Source organism: Puma concolor, chromosome A1, assembly GCF_028749965.1.
Source record: "Puma concolor isolate L17-30 chromosome A1, mPumCon1.1.hap2, whole genome shotgun sequence".
In the NCBI taxonomy this organism is placed as follows: Eukaryota; Metazoa; Chordata; class Mammalia; order Carnivora; family Felidae; genus Puma; species Puma concolor.
Genome location: NC_141667.1, coordinates 234,115,440 through 234,127,562, shown reverse-complemented (window position 1 = coordinate 234,127,562; position 12,123 = coordinate 234,115,440). Strand labels below are relative to the sequence as shown.

At 42.8% G+C, this 12,123-nt stretch overlaps 1 long non-coding RNA gene across 1 annotated transcript in view; it reads left to right on the top strand.

Moving 5' to 3' along the window:
• LOC147584862 (uncharacterized) overlaps positions 1–11,906 on the top strand; it is a 45,188-nt gene extending 33,282 nt beyond the window's left edge. Inside the window, exon 3 of the long non-coding RNA XR_015253899.1 lies at positions 11,567–11,906. This is a non-coding gene — a long non-coding RNA (uncharacterized LOC147584862). The remainder of the gene's footprint in view (positions 1–11,566) is intronic.
• The last annotated feature ends 217 nt before the right edge of the window (positions 11,907–12,123 follow it).

Below are 12,123 nucleotides of genomic sequence, written 5' to 3'. Positions count from 1 at the left end.
AAACTTCCGGCACCCCCAGGATTCAGTTGCAAGTTCTTCAACCTAGAGCTGCACAGTATGTTTCCGTTGTCCTTGTTTCTCTCTCTCTCTCTTCATTGGCGACTACCAGTCTGTTCTGTGTAGGCACCAACCCATTGAACCTATCACAGGCCTTTAGTCTGAGGTCTCAAAGTTCAAGGGGACCCTTTTTGGTAGTCACGAGGTGCTGATTCTGACCTGGACCTGGTGGTCATGTGGGCCGGACCTAAATAAACAGTCCAGTCCTCTCCCTTTCTGGGCCCATGGTAAGTTGGTTATCTCTTTTTCTTTTTTTTTTAAATTTTTTTCAACGTTTTTTATTTATTTTTGGGACAGAGAGAGACAGAGCATGAACGGGGGAGGGGCAGAGAGAGAGGGAGACACAGAATCGGAAACAGGCCCCAGGCTCCGAGCCATCAGCCCAGAGCCCGACGCGGGGCTCGAACTCACGGACCGTGAGATCGTGACCTGGCTGAAGTCGGACGCTTAACCGACTGCGCCACCCAGGCGGCCCAAGTTGGTTATCTCTTTTAAAGTTAGGCACATCGCGTGACCTGTGCTGGCCAGTGAAATGTGGGTGGAGGTTGTATGCCACTCCCAGGAGGCGACATTAAGAGTTTGTGCACAATTCTGTTCCCATTCTGCTAGTATCACGGAAGCATTTCCCGGGAGGGATCCTCCAGCAACCCAGCAGGCTGGGCCCCTGGATGGTTACACTAAGAAGAACACCCCATCACCACATCCTGTAATCCATACTGCACATGTAGTATGAGCTGCAAATAGACCTTTGCTGTGCTAAGCCATTGAGGGGTGTGTGTGTGTGTGTGTGTCTGTCTGTGTGTGTGTATTTGGGAGGGGGGAACGTGATTGCTCCAGTAGCCTAACCAATCAGGATCAGTGGATCCTGATTGATCCACTGGCATTCAGCTGATAGTGTGATACATCACCCACAAGTGCACAACTGTAGCAAAGCAACTTCTGGGGATGGTCTTCATTTTCTGTTGTAAGATAGGAGGTGGGAAGGAGGGGCCAGTTCCTTCAAGTTGAAGGAAACCGTTCTCACAACCGCCACCCGGAATCACTGGCTCCGATCGCTGGCACCAACAGCTGGCTCCCAGTTCAGCCAAGAGCCGAGATGACTTGTAAGGACTTCATGAATATTCGTTTATCAAAAAAAATTAGCTTTCACTGTCTACAGTGCACTCCTGTTCATTCTTCCAACACCTCTCTCAAGGTCACATCTGTAATGGATGCAGCTGTTGGAGGACAGACACATGTAGTAAATCATAGGGTCAGATACACTCTTCTCTCGAAGGAAGATGAAGTCAAGTGCCCTGGAGTAAATTTCTTTTTTTTTTTTCTTTTGTGGTGGGAGGAATTAGGTATTACCACCTGATTATTTTACTGTTTCTATTCCACTCAGTAATTAATTTGGGGGCCCTGGTCGGCACAGAAGCTCAGGTCCTGCTTTGCTTCTCTCTTACCAACGGCCTGGTGCTTCTTTGACTTCATGACTGCCCCCCCACCCCCCGCCCCGAATCTTTCACACGTCACTTGGGCTGGCATTACCAGTAGCTGATAATGCAAAACCTTGTCATCTTGTGGGCATTCCCTGCCACGTTTTTCTTCAGTCCTTCCTGAGTTTGAAATGAATGTGAACGAAGAAAGCATTCTTCCTGCGCTTTCAGTCGTGGATTTATTTCTACGGGGTGCAATTCCGAAACGCAATTCTTTGAACACAATTTCTTTTTCTACATGAGAGGTCGTGTTAGGAAGTGATTACGATTTGGGCTTCTGAGCTCAGATTGCCTGGGTCTCAATTCCGCTGTGGCCCTCAACTAGCTGGGTGGCCTTGGGCAGCTTACTGGGCCTCTCTGTGCCCTAGTGCCCCATCTGTAATATGGGATTACAACTTCCAGCTTTCATTGGCTAGTGTTGTGAGCATCAAATGAGTTAACACCTTAAGAGTGCTTCTTGGGGCGCCTGGGTGGCTCAGTCGGTTGGGCGTCCGACTTCGGCTCAGGTCACGATCTCGCGGTCCGTGGGTTCGAGCCCCGCGTCGGGCTCTGGGCTGATGGCTCGGAGCCTGGAGCCTGCTTCCGATTCTGTGTCTCCCTCTCTCTCTGCCCCTCCCCCGTTCATGCTCTGTCTCTCTCTGTCCCAAAAATAAATAAACATTAAAAAAAATTAAAAAAAAAAAAAAAGAGTGCTTCTTAGCAAGTGCTTACAAGCGCCAGCACCCTCGACGGCCCGGAAAGGAGGTCACGTGGCCCAGCTGAGTGCAGGCCGTGGTGGAGACCACCTCTGTGGTCTTAGACAAGGTAGTGACCTCTCTGTGCTTCAGTTTTCTCAACTGTCAAGTGGGGCTATCGTAGGACCGACCGTAGGGGCACCTGGGTGGCTCAGTTGGTTAAGTGTCTGACTCTTGACTTCAGCTCAGGCCATGCTCTCATGGTTCATGAGTTCGAGCCCTGCATCAGGACTCTGTGAGCACACAGAGCCTGCTGGGGGTTCTTTCTCCCTCTCTCTCTCTGCCCCTCCCCTGCTTGCTCTCTCTCTCTCTCTCTCTCTCAGAAGAAATAAAAATTACACATAAAAAAAAAGTAGTACCTACCATAGAGCACTTTTGTGAGACTAAAATGAAACAGTACAGGTAAAGGTCCTTGCCAATGGTTCTGGAACATCCAAAATGCTCAATAAATACTAGTTAGTTCACTACTATGATTGTTATTTTTAAAAATTCTTTCTAATTCTCAGCATTAAAAACAAATTTGCCACCTCCTTCCCAAACATTCTACGCTTCCCTCTTCTTTTGGTGGCATTTATTTAATAGCCTGAGAAGATTGAATTCCTGGTATTGCCTAGTTTTTCTTTGATGGGGTAGTTTCTTTGATGCAGGGGGTGCAGTGTTTATGCTGGCTGTCAACGGGGCAACGCCCAGGAATTATTTTTTAGAATGATCTAATGTAGTTTCCAGAAATTCTCCAAAAGACAAACATTTTTCGGGGCAAAATACATTTGAGGCGGCCATTGGTCCTTTCACACACCTTATAACCCATCTCGCAGATGCTAACATTTTCCTGCACGCCCTGACCCTCTGCCAGAAGTCGCAGGGCTCTGACATCTAAGACGAGAATTGTTTGGGTTAATTCAGTACATTTTTTGTTGTTGTTGTTCCGAGGTATATTTTACACTGGAAGTTTAAAAAAATTATCTTGTATCTTGTATTTAGACTACAGTGGCTTGTTTTTCTATCCTATGTATTTATAAAGGTCTGTTTCCTACTTTATTTTACAGTTATCAAAAGAACATGGCCAGGTTTCTTTTGTGAAACCTCCAAATGTTTCCGAATTTGGCAGGCATTATTAACCATTCCTTCACACCTCTGAGAAACTCCACCTTTGTCTCACTTCTTCTATGGAAAAGGTCTCTAAAAATATCTACAGGTATGGAAATAAAATTATTAGGAGGAAAATAGCATTTTTTTTTATCTCTTAACTATTACAAACATAAAATCAAATTTCTTGGTTTAAGGTGAGTACTAATTTTATTTCTCTCAAAATACTAGCGCTAAGTCTATTCAGGAAGAATGCTGAATCTCAGGTATATTCAGAAACCAACACTCCTACGTGGGAAGGCGTTTACTCGTTCTTCTCACTTTCAGGGAAGAGCTGAGCCATTGGCTGGCTGCACCCATTTGCCTGGAGTTCAGAAGAGAGCCCCGTGCTGGCAAAAGATCAGCATGGACCCTCTGGCCACGGGCGACCTCGCTAGTGACTGGACAGGGCCCCTTTGCAATACCAGCAACGTATTCAAAGCTTCGGACAAATATAAAAATCACGAAGAAAGCTTGATGGTTTCCCGGCGAGACATTGCCTCTGTCGCAGGCCTGGCAGGAATCGTCAGAAGGGGGCCGGGTAAGAGAAGGTACCAGACAAGCTGGGTTTATTGGGATCGGAATAGGCAGGGCATGCCGGGGACTCAAGGGGAACGGATATCTATCTAAGGAGCATACGGGTAAAATATGGAGAAAGAGAGACATCCGAGTGATCTACATCCAGGGGAAGGGTGGAACCCCTTAAATGCCATGGGAAGTCCGCTTTAGCTGAACACGAGGGGAAGGAGGAGGTAATCTTAAAAAGGAAGCATAGTGTATATATAGTTGCAGCTAGCGTATTTTAACTGAGTAATTTGGTGTTTGGGAAGATGGAAACATTGTGCCTGGAAAGGAAGCCACATCTCTTTGCAACCGCGTTGGAGCTGTACCCCACCCCCCACCCCCCTTGCCCAGCCTGCTGCCCACAGGGGCCTGCCCAGAGGGTTGCTGTTCCAGCACACTTCCACCAGGGGGCACTGTGGTCCACGCAAAACCACTCGACTCTGGCCACGGTCCTTCCGGTGCAGCTCTGAACTAGATGGAATCGTGTGAGAATGGCTTGACTTCAAGGGCTGGGGCCACAGTGCTCAGTGGCTTAACTGGAAGTCCTCTCCCGTGCCCCCAGGAGGCGTCTCCTGCAGTGTGTGCAGGGCCCAGCTGTGCTTTTCCGCGGGAGAGCGGAGCCCAGTGGTGAAACAGGCACGGGCATGAGTAAATACCCTTGGCCACCTGCCTCATTCCTGCCATCTGCTTCTTGGTCTCCAGATGGCTGGCCTGCACTCCCTCCTCTCCCCATGCCCTTTCTTCAAAGTCGCCCCTCCCCTTCCTTTGCGCTGATAACATCTAGTGGGTCAAATTCTATTTTAGCTTTTTACTGACTGGCTGACCCTCCTTGCTGCGACAGGGAGAAGTTATTTATTTTTTCTCCGGAAACCTCAACATCTAGGTGGGAAAGGACTGGTTTCCTGGAAGAGTGCTTCTAGAAAGACCACCCCCCTAGGAAATGTCACAAACTTTTTTATCTAGGTACTTCCTGCTTCCTCAGTTTAAAGTACTCCTTCCCCTGGCCATAGCCTTGTAAAAGAACTTCAAAGGCTCTGGCCTTCCAGGTTTAGGCTCATAGGCTTTTTTTCTTTGAACTCTTCGTGGTTTACTAGGAATCGGGCATTTAGTTATCCTACAGATTGGTCTGTGGTTATTAAGGGAACGTGATCGTTAAATTCTGTGCAAACAGCTCTTGTTAATGCGTTTGCACGTATCCGACCACACATATACCTTATATTGTTCTTGGGGCTGGGGGCCTCCTGGGAGGACACACACCTCGTTCAGATGTCACCATGAGGTGAAAGTTATGCAGTGCATGATGCTGTCACTTTTAAGTGTAAATTTTAGGCTTATTTATTTAAATTTGCAAAAACGCTTCACCTTCGCGTGCAAACTTATCATTAGTTCTGTTTCTCCACGGCTCAGCTTAAGTGCTCTGTGCAGTTACTCTCCCGGAGAGGTGCAGAGGATAAGGGCATGTAAGAGTGTTAAGATCAGGGAGTTATTTCTTAGACACAGATGTTCTTTCTTTTTAAAAACAAAACAAAACAAAACAAAACAAAACTCTCTTTTCTAAAACGAATACATGTTCTTGGAAGGAACATGTAAAGGAGTTATCCATCATTTAAACCTCCTTATAAATTAGTCTATTAGTGATAGGAAAGATCTTAAGGAAAGGAGACGCAAGGCAGCTGAGCCATGTGAACTTGGGCAAATGCACGTGACCTCGGGCCTCAGGGTATCGTTTTCCTCGTGGGAAGTGGGAAGGAGAAACTATTTCAGCCAGTAGTATGAAGATCAAAATCCAAAGGAGATGAGAAACAAATGAACTCTACTGGAATTAAAAAACTTAACTTTTTTTTTTTTTAAATTCAAAGGAGATGGTTAATGAGACCGTGCTTTATAAAACTCACATGCATAGAACTGTTACGGTTTTGACGGAGGCAGAGGAAAAGAGGATGAAGGTGGGCTGAGGGGTGGGGCAAATGTCTGGATGGGTGAGCACCCCCCGCTGTCAAGAAAGGTGGGAAAAGAATTGAGGAGACCCCGAGGCAGACTAGCTTACTTCACAACTCTGCACCGTATATGGGTCTGAGGGGTCAAGTCAGGGGCGGTGAGAGGTGATGTTTCCCAGTGAAAACAAGCGTGGGATTTTATGTCAGAAGAACGGACACTGCCAGATGATAACCTTGAAGGCTTTGGGGGAAGTTTCTCAAGGTCTGTATCCCTTAGTTTCTGATCTGTTAATGATGGGTGATGATGAGTGTTACTTATGGTCAGCATGACATGGGAATCATGGAAAAACCGACTTTATAAATTCTAAAGGACTATGGTTATGATATCGTAGAACACTGACCAATGGTTAAGCAGCTCACTCTCTGAAATGAGGCAGTAGCATCCAACCTTACTAGTAGCCATTGTATTCTTCACAACCATATACTTCCGACACGAAAAATGCCCGTTTCACTTGAGGATGTCCCCAGCGGAGCAGCAAAAGTTAAATTTATTAAACATCAGCCCTTGACTACCTGTCTTTTTAATATTCCCTGTGATGAAACAGAAGTACATTTAAAGCCTTTCTACTGTGCGCTGAAGTGTGATGGTGAAGTGCTTCAATTGTTTGAGATATGAGCTCAACCAGCTACTTTTTTTCCCTGGGGGACACCAGTGTTATTTGAAGAACGCTTAACAGTCTAATTGAATACCAGAATAGTTCATATTCTTTTTTTTCTTTGAGAGAGACAGAGACAGAGACAGAGAGAAGGGGAGGGACAGAGGGAGAGAGAAAGAGAATCTTAAGTAGGCTCCATGCTGAGCATGGGCTTGATTCCACAGCCCTGGGATCATGACGTGATCCGAAATTAAGAGTCAGATGCTCAACCGACTGAGCCACCCAGGCGCCCCAGAATATTTCATATGCTTGAAAAGGGATAGTGAGCCTTTCATCTCAAAGCAAACAACAGACAGTATTTGTAGTGTGAATAGTGCTGCAGTGAATATATTTTTTCAAAATCTTATTTTCAATTTTTTTGGAGGTATACCCAGAAATGGAATGCTGGATCACATGGTAATTCTGTTTTTAATTTCTTGAGGAGCCACTATACTATTTTACATCGTGGTTGCACCATTTTGCATTCCTGCCAGCATGAACAAGTGTTCCAGTGTCTTCACGTTCTTGGCCAACGCTTATTTTCCATTTATTTTTTTTGACAGTGACCATCCTAATGGATGTGAGGTGGTATCTCATTGTGGTTTTGATTTGCCTTTTCCTGATGATGAGTGATGTTGAATACTTTTTCATATGCTTGTTGGCCATTTGTATATTATCTTTGGAGAAATGTCTACTCAAGTCCTTTGCACATTTTAAAATTTGGTCTCTTGTTTTTATGTTGTTGAATTGTAGGAGTTCTTTTATGTGTTCTGGTTGTTAACCCCTTGTCAGATACATGGTTTGCAAGTATTTTCTCCCATTCAACAAGTTGTCTTTTCACTCTGTTGATTGTTGATTGCTGCTTTTGACACACAGAAGCTTTAAAGTTTGATGTAGTTCCATTTACCTTTGTTTTTTGTTTTGTTTTGTTTTGTTTTGTTTTTTTGCTTTTATTGCTCATGCTTTTGGTTTCATATCCAAGTCCAATGTCATGAGGCTTTTTAAATTTGTTTTCTTTACCCTATGTTTTCTTCTGGGAATTTTTTAGTTTCAGATTTTATATTTAGTTCCTTAATCAATCTTGAGTTAATTTTTGTGGATGATATAAGCTAAGGATCCAGCTTTATTTATTTTAATTTTTTGGCATGTGAGTGTCCAATTTTCTCAACATCATTTGTTGAAGAAACTATCCTTTCTGCATTGTTGAAGATCAGATATATGTGGGCTTATTTCTGGGCTCTCTATTCTATTCTATTAGTCTGTATGTCTGTCTTTATGTCAACTCCATACTATTTTGATTACTGTATCTTTGTAATATTTTGAAATCAGGAAGTATGAGTCCTCCTGCTTTTTTTTTTTTTTACCCTCAAGATTGTTTTTGTTATTTGGGATCCTTTGAGATTCCATATGAATTTTAGGAATTTTTTTCCTATTTCTGCAAAAAAAAAAAACCATTTAGATTTTGATAAGGATTGCATGGAACTGTAGATTGCTTTGGGTAGTACAGACATTTTAACAATATTAAGTTATCTAATCCAGGAACATAGAATGTATTTCCATTTATTCATGTCTTTTAAAAAATTTTTTTTTCAACGTTTATTTATTTTTGGGACAGAGAGAGACAGCATGAACGGGGGAGGGGCAGAGAGAGAGGGAGACACAGAATCGGAAACAGGCTCCAGGCTCTGAGCCATCAGCCCAGCGCCCGACGCGGGGCTCGAACTCACGGACCGCGAGATCGTGACCTGGCTGAAGTCAGATGCTTAACCGACTGCGCCACCCAGGCGCCCCTATTCATGTCTTTTTAAATTTCTTCCAGTATTGTTTTCACTTTTTTTTTTTAATTTTTTTTCAATGTTTATTTATTTTTGGGACAGAGAGAGACAGAGCATGAACGGGGGAGGGTCAGAGAGAGAGAGAGACAGAATCCGAAGCAGGCTCCAGGCTTTGAGCTGTCAGCACAGAGACCGATGCAGGGCTTGAACTCACGAGCCATGAGATCATGAGCTGAGCCAAAGTCAGATGCTTAACTGACTGAGCCACACAGGTGCCCCTGTTTATTAGTTTTAACAGGTATGTTGTGGGTTTCCTATATTAAGGTCATATTATTTGCAAACACAGATGATTTTACTTTTTCCTTTCTAACTTGGATGATTTTTACTTCTTTTTCTTGTCTAATTGCTTTGGCAAGGACATCTAGTATTGTGTTGAATAGAAGCAGCAAGAATGAGCATCTTTGCCTCGTTCATGATCTTAGAGAGAAAGCTTTTAGTTTTTTGCCAGTGAGTATGACATTACCTGTGGGATTTCCATATATGGAATGGAATTATGTGGAGGTTATTTATTATGTGGAGGTAATTTCCTCTCTTCAGAGTTTGTTGAGTGTTTTTATCATGAAAGGCTGTTGGATTTTGTCATATGCTTTTTCTGTATCAATTGAGATGTTTGTGTGGTTTTTGTTCTTCATTCTGATAATGTGGTGTGTTACAGTGATTGATTTTACCATCTTTGCATTCCAGGAATAAATCCCACTTGGTCATGGTATATTATCTTTTAAATGTGTGTTGAATTTGTTTTGCTAGTATTTTGTTGAAGATTTTTGCATCAATATTCATCATAGATACTGATCTGTAGTTTCCTTATTGTAGTATCTTTGTTGGATCTTGTTATGGTAATGCTGGCCTCGTAAAATTAGTTTGGAAATATTCTCTCCTTTTTATTTATTTATTTTTTGAGAAGGACTGGTGTTAATTTTTCTTTAAATGTTTGATGGAATCCTCTAGTGAAGCCATCTGGCCCTGGGCCAATGTGATTTTAGAGATTTTTTTTTTTTTTCTCCAACGTTTTTATTTTATTTTTGGGACAGAGAGAGACAGAGCATGAACGGGCGAGGCGCAGAGAGAGAGGGAGACACAGAATCGGAAACAGGCTCCAGGCTCTGAGCCATCAGCCCAGAGCCCGACGCGGGGCTCGAACTCACGGACCGCGAGATCATGACCTGGCTGAAGTCGGACGCTTAACCGACTGCGCCACCCAGGTGCCCCGACATTTTTTTGAAGTTTATTTTATTTTGAGAGAGAGAGAGCAGGGGAGGGGCAGAGAGAGGGGGAGATAGAGATTCCCAAGCATGCTCCACACTGTCAGCACAGAGAGGTCTCAATCCCAAGACCCTGGGATCATGACCTGAGCCGAAATCAAGAGTCAATCACTCAACTAACTAAGCCACCAGGCGCCCCCCAGTGTGATTTTTTTAATAATTTAATAAATATGTCTACATTTGAAGGATCTCTATTACTAGTGAACCCAAAATTTCCAACTGACCAATGCATGATATTATAAAATCATGCCTGAGTAAAAGTGCCATTATAAAATCATGCCTGAGCAAAAGTGCCATTCAAAGTGTAAGACAGACTAATGGATTTTAATGTAACAGTATGAAAATTTCACTGAGTAGTTTCAAACTCTACAATGTAACTAATCCTTTGTCATGTTTTGCTGTAGTGTCAAAGAAAATGTCAATAACTGTCTGAAAAGATGATCAAAATACTCATCACTTTATTACTACATATTTGTATGAGTCTGGATTTTCTTCATATACCTCAACCAAAACTAAATATCACAACAGATTGTGACAACAAAAAATTGTGATGAAGAAGGCATCTTTGTGCTCTTTGAGGAGTTGGTCTAAATGACCTCTAAAAAGTCTTCCATTTCAGTCCCTAAATTCTAAGATCTCAACTTTTTTAAAGCAAGATATTTTAAAGTCTTGCCTAAAAAAAGTTGCCAAATAGAAACCAACAACTTGTTCTCATCCTTCTGTAAAACAACATGGCTGTCTGTGTGTGTGTGCGTACCCATTCGTTCTTTGTCCTGTTAATCTTATTACTAGGAATATAGTCTGCAGAAAAAGATTCTAAGGAATAATAAAACACAAAAAGGCAATTTATGCAAATATGTCTATCATAGCACAATTCATAGTGGTAAAAACTTGAAGCAGCCTAATTAACCGATGCATAGCAAGGAGGGCACCTGTTGGGATGAGCACTGGGTGTTTTATGGAAACCAATTTGACAATAGATTTCATATTAAAAAAAATAACCAATACATAGCAAATGTTAACCAAACAATGGTACATCGACATAATAAAACTGTGATGGCTTATGTTGCAAGTATATAGATTACAGTCAGTAAAAAATGAGTCCCTGCCTAGTTTATAGTATAAACCATTGATTGTAGCTCTATAAAAATTCAGGTTTCAATATCTACCAGAAATAGAAATATTTTAGTTGAGTATGTTGTTTTCCTATAAAGTGGTTGTATGCACGTTGATATTTATAAATGATAGACAATCGCGGCAAGAATATTCAGGTCTGGATACCAGAAGGCCAGTTCTGGACACAGACAGGCCAGGATGAGCCATTTTAATGGTGGCGGAAACCTCTTTGGGTACTCCCATCCCCTCTCTGGCCTCCCATCTTCTCGTAGTCTAGTCAGGAGAAGAGGGAAGTGGGTAGGGCAGGGCAGTTGTGGGGGTACCCTAGGCAAAAGAATTTACTGGGGGTCTGTGAGGAGCACCAGCCGAAGTTGGAGTACCAGCTGGGGATGCCTGGTTGACTTGGCAATATGTCATACCTCATCTGGTCTCCTTGGTTATTCCTGGATTGGCAGGGCCTAGGACTTTGCAACCCAGCCCAGTTAGATTTGCCACACATTTAGTGAGTGTCTACTGTGTGCCAGGTACTTCACTAGGCCCTCTGGGGCCAAAGGCTGTTCTTCTCAATCTGGAAGAACTTAACCACACTCCAGGTAATCTCCACCAGGCATGAAGTGAATGGGCAGTGATATTTTAGATACTTGACAATAAAACATACTGTTAACCTTACTAGTGAATAGGTTTCATGACTTCGGGGCAGTTTTGACTAGAACTGCTCATTAGTGGCCTGACATTTACGTGTCAATGGTTCGTTCTGTTCCAGAGTACCGTGGACTGTAGGGGTTGGGGAGGCTCGGGAGGAAGGAAAAGAGACCAAAGCAAAACAAAGCAACAACAACACAAACAGGGTAACTTAGTCGTAAATTATATGACTTTTTTTGAAAAAGATGTGAAAGAAAAGAATTCTCCTTCTGAAGATAAATGTGTTGCTTTGTCTCAAAATTGTTATTTCTTCCTGGTAACAAAATAAAGTTAGGGCCAGATGAAACTATCCTCAGGGTCATTTCCAGGAGCCCAAGAATAGATATAAAAGAGTGGAAGCATGTGGGACAAGGAGAGAGGTCTAAATTTGAGGCGTTTTTTTCACTTGTTTGGTTCCTTATTTGTCAAATACTATTTGCCTCACTGGATTACCATGAGGATACATAAAATGGTTCTGTGAACTGTAAAGTAGAACAAAAACGTAAGACGCCGTTTCCTTTATTGTTAATACAGAATATTCCATAGACTTGGATTTTGCGATAAATGAGAATTATACCTGTCACGTATAATTTTCGATTTGAGTGGCGATTTTCTATAGAAGACTTTCTGGGTCTAGTA